Here is a 23,432-nt window from a genome sequence, read left to right as displayed (position 1 = left end):
CCCACCCATGTGCTAGCCCCGGTGCTCACTGAGGGCCAGCTCCGAGAGGTGAAACGGGACAAATTCGCCCAAACCCTCTTGGAGCGCCTGAGACAGATTTATGGACAGGCGGCCGGGAACATGGGAAGACAGCACCAGGGAAATAAACTGTTGTTGGAACCTCGGAAACAACAAGAGTGGGTAGTCGGAGACCAGGTCATGGTCCGAAACTACGCCAGGGTAGGGAGTTTTGAACCACTGTACATGGGGCCATACAGCATTGTAGACAAGGCCAGCCCCATGGTTTATGCAGTGAAGACGCCCCGACGTACCAAATGGTTTCACATCAACCAGTGTAAACTGTTTAAACCGGGTACACAAGGGCCACCAAAGGGGACCAGGTCTGAGAACAAAGATCCTCAGCCTGTAACAGAGTCACAGACCACACAGGCTGGAGCAGTAGCCTGCGTGAAGGGAGAGGCCATCCCATTGGAGTGGGAGGTCTCATCTTTTGAATGGGATTTAGGCAGGGGAGAGCCCGAACAGCTCAACCTCGCTTTAGACCCAATCACGGAGGAGGAAGAGTCAGAGGACGGCAGTCCCGCCCTCGACTCAAGCTTGGGGGAGGTAGGGAGTGGGGGCGGAGACTCGTTAACTGTAGGGACAGGTGAGGTGGAGTCAGAAGCCACAGATCCCGACCCCGGGGGGACGGAGCCTGAGGGAGGGGAGCTGGAGCTGGCAGCTGTGGAGGCACCACAGGCTGTAACGGTAACAGTCCCAACCCCCGGTCCATCGGCCCCGGGAGCCCAACCCAAAGCAGCCCCTCGTAGGTCGGCTCGAGCGCCCCAGCCCAGAAAATTTTGGCCAGATTCTCCCCATCCTTCCCAACCACGGTTTAAAGCAGCCCCAGGAAGACATGATCCCCGTTCAGCAGCGACAGGCTGCGGGGGATCAAAGCCAAAGATCAATGCAGCCCCACCGCAGGGTGTGGCACACGACAGACCTCACAGGGATTCGGAAAGCCGCCCCACGGAGGGCGGCGCTGTACATAAGTTAAGTTAGGTAATTATGGTCATAGTTTAAGGAATGTAAAGTATATGGTGTTAAGAGTACAATTTTGAGGTCTGCCCGGTATGTGTGTTTGTTAGGGAGCGGGGTCCAGGAACCCGCGCGTCCAATTAATTTAGGCCAGCACCTATCGGGAGCCCGGCTACATCATTTTGTTGGTTACAGAAACCTGGGATACGATGGAAAGGATTGTCGTCGCGTTCATGGCGATCGGGTGCGGGTGGGCCTACCGAGGCCGCACCAAGGACGTCATCATTTTCGGGTGCTCCGGGGACACGGCCCCCATCGCAACGGATGGGACGGGGGAGCGAGAGGTAGAGGAAACCGCCACCTACTTCCACCAAGGGAGATGGCCAGGTTGGCTGGGAACGAATTCTACGGAATATTCCAGCAATTTCGGTTTTGCCTACCAAGAGACTTCATTAACGTGCCCTCGAGTGAGGATCCTAGCGCCCAGAGTCAGCGTTACCGTGGGAAAGAGGATTTGTCTGGTGTGCAATGGAAACGTACCACCAAGGCGATGGTGGTGGCTACGAAAGTTGGGAAAGGACATGAGAAACTCTACGGGCGAGTGGGAGCGACTGGGTAATAATACCCATCGGACTATTACGGGAACTCACGGACAATTACGTGTGTGTTGGGACAAATGGTGGGAACCAGATGAGGGAATATATGTCTGTATGTGGGGTTCGAGACACGTCTGCCCCAAGGGCGTGTCCATCTTCTTCCAGAGGCAGTGGCAGGATGAAGGGAAGGGGATGAGATGGGATGTTAGCACTCGAGCGTGCGGAGCCCCATACTCCCCTATTCCGGTGAACGCCACTGAACTCATCACCCGCCCACGCAAGCCCCTGCCCACGCTTCCGGTAGCACTAGCCCAGAAAGGAGGGTGCCCAACCACCACCAAGGGACCCAGGAACGGTTTAGTATTGGTACCCACCGGTCAGGTGCTGTACCAAGGGGTACACTACGCGGTGGCCTCAGTGATTTTAAATCTCACTGAGGTAAGATTGCCGGAGTGGTGTCCCAAAGAAACGGAACAATTATACCAGGTCCTGTTAACCCGTATGTTTAGACAATTTTACGAATTTGACTTTGCCGACATCGACAGAGACAAATTATACACCACACCGCCAGAAGTTTTGGATCGAGTCGGGAGGCAAAGAAGGGGTACTGTAAATGACATATTCACTGCTTTTAATACCGGGACATCTGTTGTCAACGCTCTAGATAACGTGGAGCTGCAGACACAGATCAACGGTTTAAAAGCCCAGTTAAGGAACATATTGACAGACGAAAACAAGGTAGTGGGTTCTGAGTTGCATGAGGACCAGGCCATGACACTACACTTTAAGGACATAATTGCTGAGCTGGAGAAACACACGAGAACGGTAAATGCACTCATTAAGGAGGATCAGAATGCGTCCGATCAAGCTGCGCAAAACGGGGCGTGGTTATTGGGCGAGGGCCGCAGTAATCTTGAGGATTTAAAACAGGGTTTGGTCCCGTCCTGGATCAGCAACAAGCACTTGCAAGCGCTCCACCCTTTTGAGAATGCATTAAGCCCGTGCCAGCTCAGGCTAGCCGCAGAAGCATACCCAGTTCCAGTGGACTGCGGACATTCGAATCACACTATTATGGGAATAGTAGTAAGAATGCCGGTGTTGGGTCCCGCAGCAAAGCCCGCCCTGGTGTACAGAGTAGAGAACATTGGAGTCATTCAGGGGGGCGCACACATTCGTTACGCAGTGGTCCCGCCTTACGTCATCAGATGGGAGCGTACGATGACAGGCACCGACCTCTCGGGATGTCGGAGCCGGGGAGCACACATCATCCCGTGTCCCCAGCACTTGAATGCCTTTTTGAAACCACAGTGCGGGTTCAGAACCGCTAGCGCGAAGCCGGTGAATTGCACCATGGAGGCAATGGCAGAGGACCATGTGCCCCCACAGGTAGCATATATCGGGGGTGGGACATACTGCGTCACCACTGCAGCGCCTCAGTACCGATATGGACAACACGAGTGGTGTTCGGTCAGTGATAGCAGTTTCTGTTTCAAACCCAGGGCCGAGGTTCAAGTGGCACAACAATGAATTGTTCCCATTCCTGCGCCCTCCACCGTACACATCACTATCAAAGAGAATTTCACAGACTTACAACGATTTGTCGCGCATTTTGGTTATGTCATTCCCCCTCTTCCCGAACACCTCACCAAGATTTTAAAAGCCGTTATAATTTCGCAGAAACATTTCTACACACTGGAGCAGAAGACTTTAGAGATAGGAAAAGACATATTGGACATAACCATCCCACCATGGTGGGACTTGTTCACCAACATAGAAATCCCAGCCTGGATTAGAATAGCATCCCATATCCTAGTAGGATGTCAGGTTTTAATTGTGATATTTTTGCTCTTCGTGCATTGTAAGAGAGGCAAACGCCTCCAGAGGCACGAGAACGCGGGCGAATGGAAAGAACGCTATGTGCGAATGGGGGAAGAAGACACCCCACTTTAAGCTGCTAGTAGAAGATTAAGAGTCCATCCATTTTAAGATTTTTTTGGGGGTTTTTGTTTCTCTTTTGAACATCCGTGTTTTCTTTTGCGTTTGGTTTGGGTTATAAGGAATTAAGTATTGTTATGTTATTAGTCGTTATTAAGTTTTGATTAATAAAAGGTGTATGCAGATGGCGCAAAAGGGTATCAACCCCTGCCCATCTGACAGGTGAAGGTGTTATAGTTTAAGATTTGCTGTCTATGATTCCAAATGTGCATGAGGTAATTTTCATTTTCTCCGGAAATGGGAACTGCATGTGTCGTGAGGGGCATAGATAGTTAAGTGCCAGGAATGTTTGGATGTGGGGAATCAGGGAAAATTTGCTCATCAAGGATTGATACTTTAAGCAAGCTATCAGCATCACAGGGGGGCCTGTAAGATTCGAAAATTTTCAGCAAAAATCACGCAAGAAAACTGGATAAAATAAGACTGTTTATTGACCAAAGTAAGCTTGCACAGAAAAACCTTTGATAAAAGGGCATACAAAATGGCCGCCAGGCCCCGTGATCAGTTTCTGAACCAGTTTATTTCTGTTACTGCAAGCTAGACAGGCTTGTGGATTGAAGACAGTAAACCCGCGAAAGCCAGTATCTGGGAACCGAAACTCAGAGCAACAGCATACATATTCAATGGATTATAAGTACAGGATGGGGCCCATCAAGATATGGGCGGACAATGTAAAAACACTTATACCCATTTATTGTACAAAGGAAAAACCGTTTAGCAGCCATCAAGGAAAATGTCCGGACCGATCAATATGCGAACCGAGCCGCGGTGACAATGCAAAGGACATTAACAGACATTATCGGCCAGGAAGGCCAGTTCAAGTTATCACCGGCTCCGTTACAAGGCAAAGCGCCCCTGCAGAGATCTCTGCCCGCCAAAATTAATACAAAGACAGGACTATGATTTGGCGGGAGATAAGACTGTCCCAAAAGAGTATAACTATGGATTGAAAGTTCATCTAAGTTACTTCTTCACTGCTACGGCTTCTTGTTGGGCGACTTCAGGCTTCCATTTCTTCAAGAACTTTCTTCTACGAGGAACGAACGAAGGGCGGACGGTGCCCGGATCGGCGCCTCTTCCACTTCGGCAGATCGATGAAAACGTTTTCGTCTTTTTAAAGACGGACGGTTTCAGAAAAAGGACAACGTGGCCGGTGTTCAGCCAAACAAGGCTCGGCCACGACGAGAAGACGACAAGGGTGGCCCGGGTACTGGGGTCGGGAGATCATCGACGACCCAGGCCGACGGAGAAGAAACCCTCTGGAGAACCGGCGATCGATGCCACAAGATTCTCCCATGTGCATAACCTGCATCTAGGTCTACTCCACGAACAAAAATCCACGTGACGACGGGAAGCGGTGCCAAAAAGGCTGCGAACCCCTTTTCGCGATTTCGAGAGTGGTGAGCATGATCCCAAGTTCCCCAGGTCGAAACTTAGTTTAGGTATAGGGGAGGGAGTTAAGCGAAATCATAATGTGTTTCCCCTTTTTCGATGTGCCGTGTGTTCCCCATTTCCATAGAGTCAAGTTCATAAATTTGTGCATGATTGTAGTTACTTTAATCTGTGCCTATGACATGTATTTTGTAATGCTTCAAACTGTTCAAAAATAAAAGCATCCATTTCGTGCTATTCAGCCTGGTCTATTGAGTCCTCTTCTCTGCACTACTGTTCTCTGCATCTAAGTCCAAGGTCTAGAACCGTAGGGGGGGTGGGTCGAACCACTCAAGGGTAATTCTTGCACGAAGCCTGGCAGGGGGCCAGAACGGGCAAGAGAGCAGGAAAAAAACCCCTACAAGCCCGCGCACCTGGACCTCGACCGGCCGGTCGAAACTGCACAGCCACCACATCGTGGTCGACCGCCCGCTGCTACTACGTCCGACCGGATCGTTCCACCTGTCAGCCCATCTACTGCTCAGCAAATTCCTCTCTGGGAATATAGGAGTCGTTCGAACAGGCTTGTCCGACCTGCTCTTCGATTGACTTTCACTGTTAAAGACAATTCTGGGGGGGGGGGGCACATGTGGCAGAGCCACCAAGGGACTCTTGTATCGATGTACATAATTATCTGTAACAGAATGAATCTGTACCTGTATTCATTTTACTGCATGTAAATAGCGCGGTCTCTGTAGGATTAAGACCAAACGCGATAATGTCACCACGTGGGTCACGTGACATTCCCAATGGCGGGAAACGTGCTGACATCATGACGTCAGACTGAGGAGCCTTCTCTCTCATTCCTCATGGAGCCAGCATTGAGCATAGACCTGTTAGTTAGTTCTCCTGTGTTTTGATTGTTACTTCTGCAAAACAGTATTAAACTTCGTTTGGTTGACAAGACTGACTCGATCTCAGTCCTTTGGTTAGGAATCTAGCAATTCCTACAGTAGCATGATTAGTCTTCAGATTATGAGAGCCAGTCTTCTGGGTTATCTAGGACTATTAGCAGCAAGTGAACCCTGAGCAATCTAGTTTTCCTTGATACTTTGGGTTGAACCCTTAGATTTGGTATGAGTGGCATCTCTGCAGCCTGGATCTCAGCAGCAAGGAAAAAGAAACTAGAAAAAAGACATATATGTGGAGCCATGTTCCGTTTCTTGTATCAGTGAGGAGTTATTCGATATTTAAGACTAAGTTTGTCCCAGTCATCAAGACCTCGTTCACCCAACACCCTTGTGCTTGCTGACCTACACTGGCTCCCAGTCCAACACCGCCTCAATTTTAAAATCCTCACACAAAAGCAAAATACTGCGGATGCTGGAAATCTGAAATAAAAACAGAAAATGTTGGAAATACTCAGCAGGTCAGGCAGCATCAGTGGAGAGAGAAACAAAGTTAATGTTTCAGTTCGATGGCCTTTCATCAGAACTGGAAAAACTTAGAGATGTAACAGGTTTTAAGCAAGTACAAAGGCAGGGAAAGGGGGGAGGGGAGGAAAGAACAAAAGGGAAGGTCTGTGATGGGCGGAAGGCAGGAGAGATTAAATGACAAAAGGGATGATGGTGCAAGGCAAAAGGGGATAGTAATGGGACAAGTAAAAGAAAGACTTGCATTTATATAGCGCCGTTCACGACCACCAAACATCTCAAAGCGCTTTACAGCAATTAAGTACTTTTGAACTGGAGTCACTGTTGTAATGTGGGAAACGTGGCAGCCAATTTGCGCACAGCAAAGTCCCACAAAAAGCAACACGGTAATGACCAGGTAATCTGTTTTTGTTATGTTGATTGAGGGATAAGTATTGGCCAGGACAAAGAAACAAAAAATTGGTCTAGAGGAGCTTGAAATAGCAATTTCAGAATCATTACCAATAGCTGCTGTCCAAAAAAATGGGAGCAGTCTACCCTTTGTATTAGCTGTTTTTTTTTAAAGTTGTTTTAGCTGTTAATGTTGTTTCAAAAATGTAAATTGAAAATACACAGCACTGTTAGGTAATGTTGTGCAAACATAATTTTTGGCTCAACAGTCTAGAAGTATTGGTCACCAGTGTTACTTTACTTCACCGCTCGCCTTTTCCGGGTTATATGTTTCACATTTTAGGCTTCCACACGACACACCATTCCCAAGGCAAGAGAATGTGCTTGTGATCAGCACCAAGGCCTTTACCAATGTTGTTCAGCTCCAGCTCACAGGAAGTTTACACTGGGGCTGCCCAAATTGATTTATGCTCCAAAGCATCCTTCCCTTCCTGTGGGGAAGAGCCAAGCACAAAACTTACAATGTGGAGAATCATAAGCTCACATTTGTGCCACACCACTTCATGATGGTCAAGCATGAGACAAGAGAACATAAAAAAGTCAAAAATATTACAATTCTTTCAAATGAGAAGATGCAAAAACAAAAACATCTTCACAACAATTAATAATTTAGTGCTACAGAGTTGGTTTACCATATTAATATAGATAACTGATTCCCCGATTTTAACTCCAGGTGGATTCCCCGCTCAGGCCTGAGTTAAAATTACAGCCGGACCTCAATGATGTCATCGGGCCACGACATGCACATGTAAAGAAGGACCCTGTTGGCTCCAGGTGCGTGTCATTGCTGCCTGCTCAGGAGAGCAGGTTAAAATTGCAGGTGTTGCGATCATGGCGGCTTTCGGACAGGTAAGAGCCAGGGTGATTTTAACTGCCCACCTGCCTGGTTTCTGCTGAGCGAGTTTTCTTCTTAGGCAGAAGAAGCGGATAGGGTTAAAATCACCCCCACTTTGTCGGCTGGGTATGCTAAAGTAAAAAATTGTTTAAATGGGTACTAGAGACAGTTTTATGCATAACCTCTAGAATAAACTGCAAAGGAATCATAAATTTTGTGATTAGCAAAGAAGATCTACATAGCCGTCTGATATATCACCTGATGATTCTTTGTGGTAGCCTTGACGTTGAGTTGTTTCTGGGTAGGTTCTTATATCATGGGAACATTATAGCCACTGCATAGTGATCAGGAGTTGGAGCTCTGAATGATTTTTCTCTCCCTAGCTAAGAGGAATGTGGCCATTATAACACCCCTACAGCAATGCAACTATGGGGATGATTTTGCAAATGGGGGCGCGTTGGAGGGGGGACTGCTGCTTGGTGGATCAATGTCCCACCTCCATCGATTTGTGGCCAACCCACGCTATTTTCCCTTGATTGACCTTGTTAAGCCCGCCCAGCGGGTTTAGCAGGCCAATTAAGGGAAAGCTGTCAAACACTGACATTCTCTGTAGTTTGATGAGTTCTTGAATTCAAGTCCACATCAAACCTCTTTCTTTTGCAGAAATTAGATTGTTGTTGCATTGGAGAATGCAACAGCCAACTGTCATCTCTGCCGCGGAGGTGCGAGGCTCTCCGCATACCCAGCGATTGAAGCCTGCAGGAAGAAACAAAGGTAAGTACACTTTTTCTAACACTTTCCACTTACCTCAGATACTCACCTCTCCACACTTGCACCCATCACTCACTTCCACAGCGCACCTTTGGACCCCGCAGACCCATTACTCGCCTAGGTGACCCTGGTGGATTCGGAGCGTTCGGGAAGCCCGCATTTTTGTGGGTAAAATGGGGATAATCCACTTATCTGCCTGTTAACTACCTGTTAACAGGCAGATAAGTGGCACTAATCCCCTTCCCGCCTCCAAGGAGACGGGACCCGGCGCGGGACGGCTACCTGCCTCCTGGCAAGATGGTACGTAGGCGGGTTGGGGGCAGGTTGGGCACCTGCCCCCAAATTCTGCCATTTTCCCGGCAATCCCGCCTCCATACCCGCCTCCCCAGGGCTGGCAAGATTGCACCCTACATTTTAATAAGACAGAGCACTAAACTTAGAACTTTCCTCATTTGTACTGCTCAGTAATACATGAGCTGGTGTACTTATCTGCAAAACCACTGGGGGAGCTCCAAATGGGCGATTCTGTGATCTGGGGTTTCAATAGGAGTGGCGCTCGCAGGGAGGGCATCTCAGGAAGTCACAGGCACACCGCACATGATTTTCTGTTGACTACCATTAATGCCATTAAGCACTTACAGAGTAGCATCACCGACAGTTAATTCCAGACGACCAGAACTTTCTAATCACAGCCATTGTTCACTAGAATATCCAAACCTGCAGAAGTAGTTATATTTATTAATTTATCTAATGTAATCCATCCATCTATTCATCTTAAAAGAAGCACATTTGTGACACTTTACTAACTTCTCTATTGCTGTTCCATAAAGCTTATACATCTATTTCAAGTCAAAAGAGGCTTACTTAAATTATTTGTAGCCTTCCTTTGCAGGCCATTTCTGATATTATTTTGACATGGTATTCGTAAATCACCCAGAAAATGAACAAGATATGGAAGTCACCCCTCCGAGATAATGACTACAGAGTGATGAAGTTTAACATGATCTCAGAGTCAACAATACTTCGGACTTGGAGCCAGGAACATAACTTTAAAATAAGCACCTTGAGACATTTTTTCTGTTAAAGATGCTATATAAGTACAAGTTGCTGTTGCTGTTGTAAATTCAATGAAATAAGGGAGCAACTAAAGCAAGTGATCGGGGGAAGCTGTTCAACAACACTTCAGGAGACATCAAGTGGAACACCTTTAAAGATATACTTCTGAGAATACAAGACAAATGCATTCCCAAAACAAGTAGAACTAACGGAAATTAACAAAGGGTAACTTTAGGACTGTTATCAGGACATTTTTCTTCACACAAGGAGTGATCAATGTGTGGAATAGATATCCAGATAGAGTAGTGCAGACAAAACCACTGAGATCATTTAAGAAACAATTGAATGATATAATGGGAGATGTTAGGTTCTAGCTGGACAGATAAATTAAGATGGGCTGAATGGCCTTCCTCATCTGTAATTATCTTTTAATGTGTTCCAACCCAGACACAAAAATGGTGCATTCAAAAAAAACTATCAAAAAGGAAACGGTTTCCATTACGATCTTGCAGTTGGAAAAGTCCACAACATGGACCTTGTTTTCTATTTTCCTTCACAGCAAGCTAAGTGCTACATGCTGGTGCATATTAAGCTGCTAGCTCTAAGATGGTTTGTTTTAACTGTATTAAAATTATGCAAAGAAAAGATATATTTGGAATTTTGCTAAAAAATGGAAATTACTTTTAAACCAGATTACTTTCTAATTTTAGGATTGCAGGGCATTGCAGCTTCACGTTTTGCATTTGTTAAAGCTGTACCATGCCAGTCTTCACAATACAACAGACAAAAATAATATTGATACAGGTATGTGTAAAACACAGGACACTTCTGTTCCAACAAAATAATTCTTGCGATTTCACAATGTGATGCACCCATATTAACTATTTAATGGCTCCTAAAGTCGGGTATGATTGTGGCAGTGGCAGCGGCAGCCCACTGGATCAGAGAGGCCCGAGGACCAAACTAAATTCATCTGCATTTGTGATTGTCGCCATCGTGTAAAAATGTAGATGTTAAAACATCCGATCACCAAGGATGAATAGGCTCAAACTACTGCTTAAATATAATATCCATTAACTATGAAGTACTTGACTCAATCTGATTCATCACTTCATACTGTGAAAATAATTAAACTAATACCAAACTAGAGACAAAGGGGTAGAAATTGGACTTCGTTGAGCCCATTTTACGTTCGCATCAAGGCCCAATTTCGAGGTCCAACATCCTGCGCCTCAAGGGCACCTGAAAAACCTCTGACCCGAAATTGGGTCAAGCTATTTTTCAGGGGCAGCCGCTTAAAACCGGAGTTAGGCCTCTTGCATTCGCTCCCGACCAGCGGCGAGAGTGAGACCAGAGGCAGGAGAAGCGGGGACAAAAGCAACGGCGGAGAAAGAGCAAAAAAATTCAAAAATCAAGAAGTGATGTCACAGGACAGCAGGTAAGTGATTGGTTGGTGAGTATTACATCTTTTTGTTTCTCTAAGCTAGGGCAGTGGTTTAAATTAAGAGCTGGGGAACTATAACTACAGGAAACTCTTTATTATCCGGCACCAACGGGACCAGCGTGGTGCCGGTTTATCAAAAAGTCCGGATTACAGAGAGGTGTAGTTTAAAAGGTATGGGAGCTCCGTACACAGCAACAAATCCAGGCTTCCCTGTTAGCAACATGTGCAGGAACTCGGCCACAGACCAAGCATCCCTGTTGCTTAGCAACAAGTGCACAAACCCCAGTTACACAGCCACAGATCCAGGAACTGCCACTAATATGAAGTAAACTTACCTGAACCTACTCCTGAATTTTGCCGGTTAACAGAGAGTTTCCTGTATTACTTTATTAAATGAATAACTTAACTAGATAAACTAATTAATGAATATAAGTATAAATAAGCATTTGAATAAAAACTTTAACTAATTCAATTGAGAGGAGCGGATATAAAGTGCGGGAGAAGCAGCTGAAAGGAGCGGTCACAATGATGCAGGGTAGAATCTGAAAAAATGGCGTCAGAGGCGTGGTGGAGCCGGAGGAACTACAGCTAAGTGATTAATTGATTTTATAACCAAGTCAAGTGTACAATTTATTAATTAATCAGATCTAAGGGGATAAAATTAAAAGTAACTACTGTAAATAGATACTAACATTAAAGGGTTTCTATTTTCATTAAATTAAAATCTGACATATATAAATAATAAATAAGTATGTAATTTGTTTTATTTCATTTTATTTTTTTAAACAAAAGCAATCTACATAATTTTAATTCAGACTATCAATAAACAAATAAATAAATAAAAGTACTAGAGATGGCAGGGCAGGCTATGTGTCGGGATTGTAGTATGTGGGAGTTTGTGGCAGCGAGACTATCCCAGATTCCCACATCTGCAAGAAATGTCCCTGCCTTCAGTCACTCCGGCTCAGAGTCACTGAGCTGGACTGCGATTTAGGGAGCAGGTGGAATTTCTGGATAATTTTATTCAGAATACAGTCAAACCTCTTGGGAAAGCACAGGTTCTTGAAGGAACTGTAAGGGAGCCCGGTAGCAGGGACTTAGAAGAGGTTGAGAAGGAGGTCCAGCAGACACTGGTCTTGTCCAACAGGCATGATGTACTCACTAGTTGTGAGGACAAGGAGAAAGACTGCGGGGAGGACAGCCACAATACAGGCTCAGGCACCGTGGCTCAGAGGGCTGTCCGGGTGGGGAAGAGCAGAATAGAAATGTGGTAGTTATAATGGATTCTATAATTAGGGGGATAGACAGCATCCTCTGCAGCCACGAACAAGAATCCCGAAGGCTGTGTTGCCTACCTGGTGGCAGGGTAACGGATATCTCGTGGCGGCTGGAGAGGAATTTGTAAAGTGAGGGGGAAAATCCAATTGTCATGGTCCATGTCAGAACAAACTACTTAGGTAGGAATAGGGATGAAGTACTGCTGAGGGAGTATCAGGAGTTAGGATCTAAATTAAAAAGCAGGACCTCAAGGGTAATAATCTCTGGATTATTGCCCGAGCCCCGTGCAAAATGGCACAGAAACAGTCAGATCAGGAGAAATAATACATGGCTAAAAGGCTGGGACACTGGCACCAGTACTGGGACAGGAAGGAGCTGTACCGATGGGATGGGCTCTACCTGAACCGGAACGGGACCCGTGTCCTAGTGGAAAGGGAAAATAAGGAGGTAACAAAGGCTTTAAACTAATAACATGGGGGGAGGGGTCTACAAGAAATGAAGCCAGCCTAAATATAAATGAAACAGGAAAGGAGAGCATAGGAAAGACTAAACTAAGGGAGGACAAAAATGGCCAGGGAATAAATAGAGTTATAGAACAGGAGTGTAAAAAGATGGTTAAAAATAAAGTGAGAGGAACTGCTATTAAAAATGAGTTAAAATGTTTGTACAGCAATGCACACAGTGTCTATAATAAAACAGGGGAACTGAAAGCAATAATACGTTGCGAGGAACCAGATATACTAAGGATTACTGAGACATGGGCCGCGATTTTACGAACTTCGGTGGGTCCGGGGTGGGCGAAGTCAGCGGCGGGTCCCGGCCCCGCTGCTGCCTCCATCCTGGCCTCTGAAATGAATTTACCTTGATTGGGCTTTCCCGGCCAATTAGAGGAAGCGGGTCTGGTGACGTCATTTGATGGCGCGTCATCGGCCAGCTTCCTTAAAGGGAGCATGGCCAACTTTCTTTTGACATTTGTGCTGTCAGTGTTTTACAGCATTGAGCTGATGCATCACTGACAAGCACTGCACAGAGGTGCAGGACTGCACCCAGGCTCTCCCCTGAGTCCCTCCATATGCTTATGGAGGGAGTCACAGCATGCAGAGAGGTCCTCTACCCTTCCCATGGGCAGAAGAGACCTCCCCAGGAGATCAACACAGCCTGGTTGCACATTGCCCACAAGCAGGGATGTGGTCAGGAGGACCTGAGTTCAGTGCTGCAAATGTTTCAATGATCTCAGTAGATCACAAAACGTTAGTACAAAGCCACACTCAACCTCATCCTGCTGTGCCTCTCATCACATCCCCATCACTCTGCCTTGCCTACCTTACTCCTGCACATCCTTACTCACACCAACTTACCTTGTACCTCCACCCATCCCTCTCTATCTACATTATCACATCCCCATCTCACTAGCCACCCCGCACACTCACCCGCATCCTAGTGCAATCATACCAACTAACAACACACACAGGTAGGCACTTGGGTGTTTTAGCAATGTTCATGTGAAGTTTCTGTTAATATGGAGTCAAACATTGAAACCTTTATTTTCAACACTTTGCATTCTTGGACAGATTTGTGTGCACATTTGGAAGTGGATTAGTGAGTTGCAGTGAATGGTGAGACATAACAGTACCCCTGCAATGGTGAGGAGTGTGAAAGGAATGGCTTGGTCATTGTAGAGATGCTTTATGGTGTTGGTGTGGGGTGGTTCCAACCTGGCGCATCATGTGGCAGCCAGGGTGTACAGCATCAAGTGAAGTAAGCAGCATCAGGTGATTGCGGAGAAGGTTGGTGGTGTTGTTGTTGGTGTTGCTGGTGTGTCTGGTGCTGCTGGTGTTGGGGCTGATCGTGGTGGAATTCTGAGGACCAAGGTGAGAGAGTATAAAGGGCACCCATGCTGATGGAATAGATGGCAGGTGAAGTAGAGATGACATGCAATCTATCAATGGTAAGAGAGGTAATGAGGTCAGACTGGATGGAGACTTGTGTAAAGACTTGCGCATAGTGAATCTGTTGTGGAAATGCAGTGAGGAAGAGCTTGTGGCTGAGGGAAGATATCTCTGCAAGGTGGGAGCTTCACCTTTACATTTGACGCTGTCAACTCAACAGCTGATTCAAAGGCCACTGACCTCCTGCCTCAGCTTCACAAACGTGGTCCACGACCAGTGCGGGCCCCATGGGCGAACTGTCAAATGCAGAAGTTGAGCTGGAATTCATTCTTAAGTGGTTCTAAACAAGGCACTAATTACCTGAATTGGGTCCCCCGCTGTGAACCCGCCGCGGCGTGTTGGGCCTGCTCAGCACTGACAGACCTGACATCACGAAAGGCGCATGGCGGCGAGTTCACAGCGGGGTCCCGACCCGCTGGGAAAAAAACCTTCCCACCCGACCCACCACCGATCACGCCTGCTGACCCCCCAGAAAATCCAGCCCATGGTTACAGAAAAATCAGGACTTGGAATTAAACATTGCAGGGTATAATATATTTAGAAAAGATAGCGAGGAAAAAAGGGGAGGTGGAGTAGCTGTACTTATTAGGGATAACATAATGGTAGTACTGTAGAAAAAAGTGATGCAGCTTTCAGTAAGACAGAAATGGAATCCATGTGGATAGAGATAAAAGATAATAAAGGATAAATCACACTAATAGGAGTAGTCTAAAAATCACCTAATAGTGGGAGGTGGAGGAAGAAATATGCAAACAAATTAGGGAAATGAGTAAAAAACATAGAATAATAATCATGGGGGATTTCAACTCCCCCGATATTAATTGGCCAGAAGAGGTACATAAAGGGAATAAGGGAATTGAGTTCCTGCAATGTGTACAGGACTCCTTTCTAACACAATATGTAAGAAGCCCGACAAGGGAGGATTTGCTACTGGATCGAGTAATGGGGAATTAACCAGAGCAGATAAGAGAAGTAAAAGTAGGGGAACATCTAGGCAATAGTGACCATAATATAATACGCTTTAAGGTAATAATTGAGAAGGACATAAGTATAACGAAGACCAGGGTAATAGATTGGAGAAAAGCCGATTTTGAGGGGCTGAGAATAGAACGTGGGAAAATAAAATGGACAACAATATTGGCAAACAATGATGTAGAACAGCAATGGGAAACATTTTAAAAGGTGTTCAACAGAGTCCAGAAAAAATATATTCCACTAAAAAACAAGAACATGATGAACATTAATGAGACACCATGGATGAATAAAGGCATAAGGGAAAAACTGTGGGTAAGAAAAGAGGCATACATTGAGTACATGGACAGCAGGGGAGAATATGACAAGGGAGAATATAAAGAGATTAGGAGAGAAGTCAAAAAACAATTAGGAAGGCAAAGAGGAACTATGAAATCAATTTATCAAGGAACATAAAACAAAACAGTAAAATATTCTACAGGCACATAAATAAAAAAAGGAAAGTTGGGATGGGAATAGGGCCACTAAGGGACGGACAGGATAAAATCACAGGCAGCGGTAGAGAAATGGCAGACACATTAAATAATTACTTTGCTTCAGTATTTACCAGGGAGACAGATCAGGTGGACATGACATTGGCTGAAGAGATTAGAAATGAGATAACTGCATTTAAAATAAAAAAGGAGAAATATTAAATAAACTAATCAAACTCAAAGAGGATAAAACCCCTCGTCCGGACAGATTACATCCGTGCATTTTAAAAGAATCTAGGGAAGACATATCAGAGGCCCATATTTAATAATTCGTTAGAACAAGGTGTAGTGCCAGAGGACTGGTGGATAGCTAACGTAATATCTATATTTAAGAAGGGAGATAGAACATGTCCAAGGAACTATAGACCAGTCAGCTTAATATCGGTGGTAGGAAAAATAATGGAATCCCTAATAAAGGAGAAAATAGAAGAACATCTAGGAACCAAAAATATAATAATGATGAATAGTCAGCATGGATTTCAAAAGGGAAATTCTTGCTTGACCAACTTCATGAATTCTTTGAAGAGGTAACTGAGAGAGTAGACAAGGGTAATGCAGTAGATGTAATTTATCTCAATTTTCAAAAGGCCTTCGATAAGGTACTACATAATAGACAAATTAATAAAGTCAGAGAATGTGGAGTCAGGGGACAAGTAGCTGAATCTATAGCTAGCTGGCTTCAAGACAGAAAGCATAGAGTAGGAGTAAAGGGTAGCTATTCAGAGTGCAGAAGGTAGGAAATGGTGTTCCACAAGGATCAGTGCTGGGACCAATGTTGGTCACAATTTATATTAACAATTTAGGCTTTGGAATCAAAAACACAATTTCTAAATTTACAGATGGCACCAAATTGGATGGGACAGTCAATACTGAGGAGAACTGCAACAAATTACAGGAGGGCATTAATAAACTTGCAGAATGGGCATATAATTGGCAAATGAATTTCAACACAGATAAATGTGTGGTATTACATTTTGGTAAGAAAAATAGGAATATAAGAATCTAAATGGGGTAAAAGAGCAAAGGGATCTCGAAGTACAAATACACAAATCAATAAAAGTAGTGATGCAGGTAAATAAGGCCATAAAAAACACAAACCAAGCACTAGGGTTTATTTCTAGAGGGATAGAAGTGAAAAGTAGAGAAGTTATGCTAAACTTGTATCAAACCTTAGTTAGACCACACTTGGAGTACTGCGTACAATTCTGGTCGCCATATTATAAAAAGGATAGAGAGGCACTGGAGAGGGTGCAAAAAAGATTTACAAAGATGGTATCAGAAATGCAAGTGTATACCTATCAGGAAAGGATGAACAGGCTGGGTCTCTTCTCTTGAAAAGAGAAGGCTGAGGGGGTGACCTAATCGAGGTCTTTAAAATGATTAAAGGTTTTGACAGAGTATACAGAGAGGCTGCTAATTCGCCGACCGAGGTGGCTCCGGGGCAGCCGGGGTCGGTGTCGCAGTCCCAGCCCACTGCCTTCTCCAACCCGCTCTCTCCAAGTGATTTTCCTTTGATTGGGCTTGTTAAGCTAGTTTCCAGATCAATTAAAAGGAAGCGGGTCTGATGACGTCATTTAACTTGGAAAACTGACACAGAGGCTGGTTCAGAATGGGATCCTGACCCGCTGTGAATCTTTTAGATTTTGACAGTGGACCTGCCTCCAAACCTACCCTCTGAGCGTCGGCAAAATTCTGCCCTGAGAGAGTGTTTCCACTTGTGGGGAAGAACAAAACTAGAGGCCATCAATATAAGATAGTCACCAAGAAATCAAATAGGAAATTCAGAAGAAACTTCTTTACCCAGAGAGTGGTGAGAATGTGGAACTCACTACCACAGGGAGTGGTTGAAGCGAATAGTATAGAACCATTTAAGGGGAAGCTAGATAAGATGTGAGGGAGAAGGGAATAAGAACATAAGAAATAGGAGCAGGAGTAAGCTATTCGGTCCTTTGAGCCTGCTCCATCATTCAATGAGATCATGGCTGACCTTCTGCCTCAACTCCATTCACCGGCCCTATCGCTATATCCCTTGATGCCCTTACTAGTCAGAAATCTATCGACTTCTGTTTTGAATATACCCAATGACTGAACCTCCACAGCCCTCTGGGGTAGGGAATTCCAAAGATTCACCACCCTCTGTGTGAAGAAATTTCTTCCCATCTCAGTCCTGAATGGCCTACCCTTTATCCTGAGGCTGTGGCCCCTGGTTCTAGACTCCCCAGCCAAGGGAAACATTCTCCCAGCATCCACCTTATCAAGCCCTGTAATAATTTTGTATGCTTCAATGAGATGAGAATAGAGGGTTATACTGATAGAGTTAAATGAGGAAAGACGAGAGGAGGCTCGAGTGGAGCATAAACACCGGCATGGACTGGTTGGGCTGAATGGCCTGTTTCTGTGCTGTATATCCTAAGTAATGAGGGGCTTTATGTCTGCTTTAGAACCCTGTTGCCAAATTGGGCTCCCATGACCGTAGCAGGCCTCAGGTTTTCTGAGTGTGGACGCAGCCTAGCCAGCAGTAGCCACCAAAAAGAAAAGTTTAATTCATTTTTTAAAAATTCATGTGGAGCCACGAGGAGTAGGAAAGCTCCTCGTACCTCCACAGAACTTCTAACGGTCGCGATCAGCCTTCAGCCCGCTGTCCTGTGCATTATCACATTCTGGGATGAGTGGAATTGATCTTCTCTCAATAAGTAGGATTGAGCATGCAATGGATCATTGCTGAGATAGCCAAATAGTAGGCACAGAGCCTAATGTGCTTCTGACTAAGAGTTTGCAGCCTGGTGTCCATTTTTACCTTTGTGAAACACCTTGGCACTTTTTACTATGTTAAAGGTGTTGTTGTGATATAGGCCCCTATTTTATCACGGAGCGGGATCATGCGAGGAGCCCGGGCGAGCAACAAGCTCGCATGTTGACACCCAGCGAGGTTTTAACTCCCGGGCCTTAGCTCCATATGCAGGCGCCAAGTCCCACCCTAACCCGGCAGAAATTACTGCCTGGCCACTGGACGGGAGCAAATGTCTGGGAGGCAGGAGGCTGCTGCTGGGGACCCGCGGAAACATCCCCGGAAGTCTGCTAAGTGGTGAGGAGGGGGCAGGTGGTGATCGCGATCAGGGAAAGGAGGGTGGCCTAAGGTTTCCTTGTGGGGCCATGAGGAGCACTCCTGACTCACAAGGAAACCTAAGAAAATGTTTTAAAATCTTACCTGCCTCTTCTGGCCCACGATCCAGCTCCTGGTAGGTTTGGCCTGGCGGGGAAGCTGTCACTGCTCCGCAACTCAGGCATCCAGTTGAAATAACAGATCGAGACTCGAGGATGTTATGAAATCTGCATATTTAAAGAGGACCCATCAGGTTGGGGTGGGTGTCCTTTCCGCCTGCAATTTAAAATTGCTGGTGTAGTGTATGTACCTTTAAGAGGAACTATGTTTTTGAAGCCCCTGTATACTGTAGTACCAGTAGTGACCACTCGGGTATATAAGCCTGTGTAGCGTCTTGTGTTGTTAGTTCACCTCCAGACTTTGTTCAGTAAACACTTGTTAAATCAACTCCTGCATTCCGTGTCTCCATTAACACACGGATCTAACAGTGGCGACGAGTTAGAAACGAACTTAACTGCAATTCGGCAGCACCTCAAGGGGATCGATTCCTCAGACGAAGGTCGAAGCCAGAAAAAAAAAAAAAAAAAAATAACTCGAAGAAACTCGAAAACGAGGGCCAGGCTTGGTCTCCAGTCTGTGGTTTCCCCAGCTAAACGGGCTGGTGGCAGGTAGTGCACTGATCCTTCCTGGGCTGCGGCGGGCTAGAGCTCGATCGGGTGGCTCTGCAACGGGGCCGGGCAGCGAGTCGGGAAGCAGAAGCAAAGAGAGAGGGTGGAGCACTCAGGGCGCGGCCGGTGCTGCAAAGCAGGTCGGCGGTCGGACCGAGCAGAGGGAGGGGAAAGTCCCAGAGGGTCCGCTCCACGACGGGAACGGTTCTCCAAGTAACGGAGAAACTATTAAAGTGATATATAAAAAAAATAGAAATACCGCGAAAAGTTGCAGGTCGCAACGGGAATCGCCAGCAACAGCGTTGGCAGCAGTGGCAGCGGCAGGAAAGCGCGGGAGGCGCCATCTTAACTCAGCGGGGAAGAAAGAAAAGCGTGGGAAGTGCCATTTTAGATTTTCAAGATGCCGAAGACTGGCAATATTACTGCTTTCGATAGTGATATAGAAGATTGGACCACATATGTGGAAAGAGTGGAGGTATATTGCAAGGCGAATGAAGTAGCGGATGATAAAAAGACATCGGTACTTCTAAATCTGATGGGCGCAAGGACATACGGGCTGTTACGAAACTTGATCACTCCAGCCAAACCGATGGACAAGAATTTTAAGGAGATTGTTGATACCTTACAGGAGCACTTAAACCCAACACCGCTGCTGATAGCGGAACGATTCAAATTCTTCAGGAGGAATCAGCACAAGAATGAAAGTAACGCTGATTACCTCACCGAATTATGAAAGCTGTCAAAGCACTGCCAATTCGGGGCAGGACTGGCAGATTCTCTACGAGACAAATTCGTCTGCGGTCTCCTAAGCGAAGGAACACAGAAAAGACTACTTTCTGAGAAAGATTTGACACTGGACAAGGCTTTCAGTGTGGCTGTATCATACGAAGCAGCAGCAAGAGGAGCTGCAGAGATACAGCAAAAGCCACAGGACTTCAGCACCCATGAAATGACACGGGGTTTCGAGAGATGTTATCGCTGCGGCAGATCCACCCATGACCAGAAGGATTGCTGGTTCAAGGACAAAGCATGTAGGCAATGCGGAAAGCTGGGACACATTGGCACAGTGGCATAGTGGTTAGCACTGTTGCCTCACAGCGCCAGGGACACGGGTTCAAATCTGGCCTCGGGCGACTGTCTGTGTGGAGTTTGCACATTCTCCCTGTGTCTGCGTGGGTTTCCTCCGGGTGCTCCGGTTTCCTCCCACAGTCCAAAGATGTGCAGGTTAGGTTGATTTGGCTATGATAAATTGACCCTTAGTGTTAGGGGATTAAATACATGGGGTTACGGGGATAGGGTGGGATATGTGTCGGTGCAGGCTCGATGGGCCGAAATGGCCTCTATCTGCACTGTAGATTCTGTGATTCTGTGATTGCACATGTATGCAGATCTGGAAAGAAATCCGCTGACAGTAAAAAGGTCAATAAGGAAAAGTACAGAAAGGTACAAATGATGACGGACAGTAGCTCCGAAGACCAGAAGAGCGATAGCGACTCCGGAAACAAGAGACTAAGCTGTCTTAAATTACATAATGTAATTGCCAAAGAAGATTACCAGACCATTTGGGTTACCCTCACGATAGCGGGGTCCCCAGTCAAAATGGAGCTAGATACAGGATCAGCTCTGACCGTCATGAGTCGACGGGATTACAAGCGGCTATTTCCGCATATACCTTTGAAAGACACATCCATTGTCTTGAAGACATGTACGGGGCAGAAAGTATACCCCTGAGGGAAAATAAGGGTGCCTGTTGTATACAACAGCAAGGAAATACAGAAGTTGTATTTATACATTCTGCAAGATGGTGGTCCACCGTTGTTGGGACATGAATGGATCAGAAAGATACGTTTAGACTGGCACTCCATTCAGGCACTGACGGTGACCAGTAAGAAAAAAAACGATGATGACGTCATACCTGGACGATTAAAAGAAATCTTGGCTAACGCCAAAGAAGTGCTTCAACCAGAACTAGGAACCCTGAAAGGCGCCACCGCCTCAATAAAAGTGGAAGATGCGGCAAGTCCCAAGTTTTTTAAGGCAAGGCCGGTGCCATACGCAATTCGTCCAGCCGTCGAGGCAGAGCTGGAGAATTTGGAAAAAGCAGGCGTGTTAGCCAAGGTAGATTGGAGCGAGTGGGCAACACCCATCATCCCGGTCATGAAGAAAACGTTGAATAATGATAAATCTGAAGAACAGAGAAAAGTTCGCATCTGTGGGGACTTCAAGGTGACTGTAAACCTGGTTCTTCACATGGTACAGTATCCTCTAGAAGATATTTTCGCCTCACTATCCGGAGGGAAACGTTTCACCAAAATTGACTTAGCACAGGCATATCTACAGATGGCGGTTGAGGAGGCCTCTGAAAAGTATCTCACGATAAACACACACAAAGGCCTGTACCAGTACAATCGACTGGTTTTCGGAGTGGCATCAGCTCCGGCTATCTGGCAAAGAGCTATGGAACAAGTCCTGCAAGGGATTCCGGGGTCTCAATGCTACCTAGAAGACATCCTTGTAACAGGAGAAAACGACAATGAGCACCTTGCCAATTTGGAGCAGGTGCTCACGAGGCTGAGAGAACGGGGCCTACGAGCAAATCACCCCAAATGCGAATTTTTCCAGAAACAAATATATTGTGGCCATGTCATTAACGAAGAAGGGTTGCATAAGTCACCTGAAAAAATTGAAGCAGTCGTAAAGGCCCCAGCGCCTGAAAATGTCTCACAATTAAGGTCGTTCCTGGGATAAGTAAATTACTATCATAAATTTTTACCAAACTTGTCGACGGTTCTGCACCCGCTTAACGCACTGTTACAAACGGGAGTAGTTTGGAAATGGAGCGAAGACTGTAAACGTGCCTTCCATAAATGCAAAGGCTTGATCACGTCCAGGGAAGTGTTGGCTCATTACAACCCATCACTGCCAATCGGACTGGCGTGCGATGCATTGCCTTACGGCGTGGGAGCGGTATTATCGCATAGATTCCCTGATGGCTCAGAGCGGCCGATAGCTTTTGCGTCACGCTCATTCAACTCAGCTGAGCGTAACTATGCCCAGATCGACAGGGAGGCACTCAGCCTGGTGTGGGGGGTGAAGAAATTCAACCATTACCTACACGGACAAAAGTTTACCTTGTTGACTGACCATCAACCCCTTGTCTCCATATTCAACCCTAAAAAGGGCGTTCCCATTATGACAGCGCAAAGGCTACAGAGGTGGTCGCTTTTCCTAGGGGCACACCAATATGACATAGAGTACAAAGGAACAAAACAGCATGGGAATGCTGACGGGTTATCGCGCCTACCGTTGCCAACGGTGGAAGAGGCGCCTACAGTGGACCCAGTGGAGATATTCCACTCGACCATAGTGGAATGTCTACCGGTGACAAATTCTACCATTGAAAAGGAAACGCGAAATGACCCGACTCTCTCACAAGTCTACGATTTAACGGTGAAGGGATGGCCAGCACATGGCGAACCACTGTTGCCAGCATTCTCGCAAAGAAGAGAACAGCTGTCAGTGTGCCGAGGAACCTTGATGTGTGGATTCAGAGTGGTGATTCCACCCAAACTCAAGGATAGAGTGCTAAAGGAGCTTCACGAGGGGCATCTGGGTGGAGTGAAAATGAAGAACTTAGCCAGAGCATTTGTGTGGTGGCCAGGTATCGATGGAGACATCGAAGAAATGACCAAGAGCTGTCTAGGATGCCAGAAGGTCCAAAACGCCCACCACAAGCCCCTCTACATCAATGGGAGTGGCCCTCATCTCCATGGCAAAGGGTACATATCGACTTTGCTGGTCCATTTATGGACTCAATGTTCTTAATCGCGGTGGATGCACACTCCAAGTGGCCGGAGGTGATAAAGATGTCCTCCACCACCACGGAAAAAACCATCACAGTATTAAGGACCATATTCGCCAGGAATGGGCTGCCTGAACAGATCTGTTCTGATAATGGACC

General features: G+C 46.1%; 1 protein-coding gene across 9 annotated transcripts in view; it reads right to left on the bottom strand.

The window, feature by feature from the left end:
• The window catches only part of LOC147117523 (RNA-binding motif, single-stranded-interacting protein 3), a 2,125,417-nt gene that overhangs the window by 1,796,526 nt on the left and 305,459 nt on the right, over positions 1-23,432 (bottom strand). The window lies entirely within an intron of this gene.

Source organism: Somniosus microcephalus, chromosome 5 (genome assembly GCF_052327205.1).
Source record: "Somniosus microcephalus isolate GS21.2 chromosome 5, FLI_Smic_1.0, whole genome shotgun sequence".
Lineage (NCBI taxonomy): Eukaryota > Metazoa > Chordata > Chondrichthyes > Squaliformes > Somniosidae > Somniosus > Somniosus microcephalus.
This window is presented reverse-complemented; position numbering and strand designations above follow the sequence as displayed.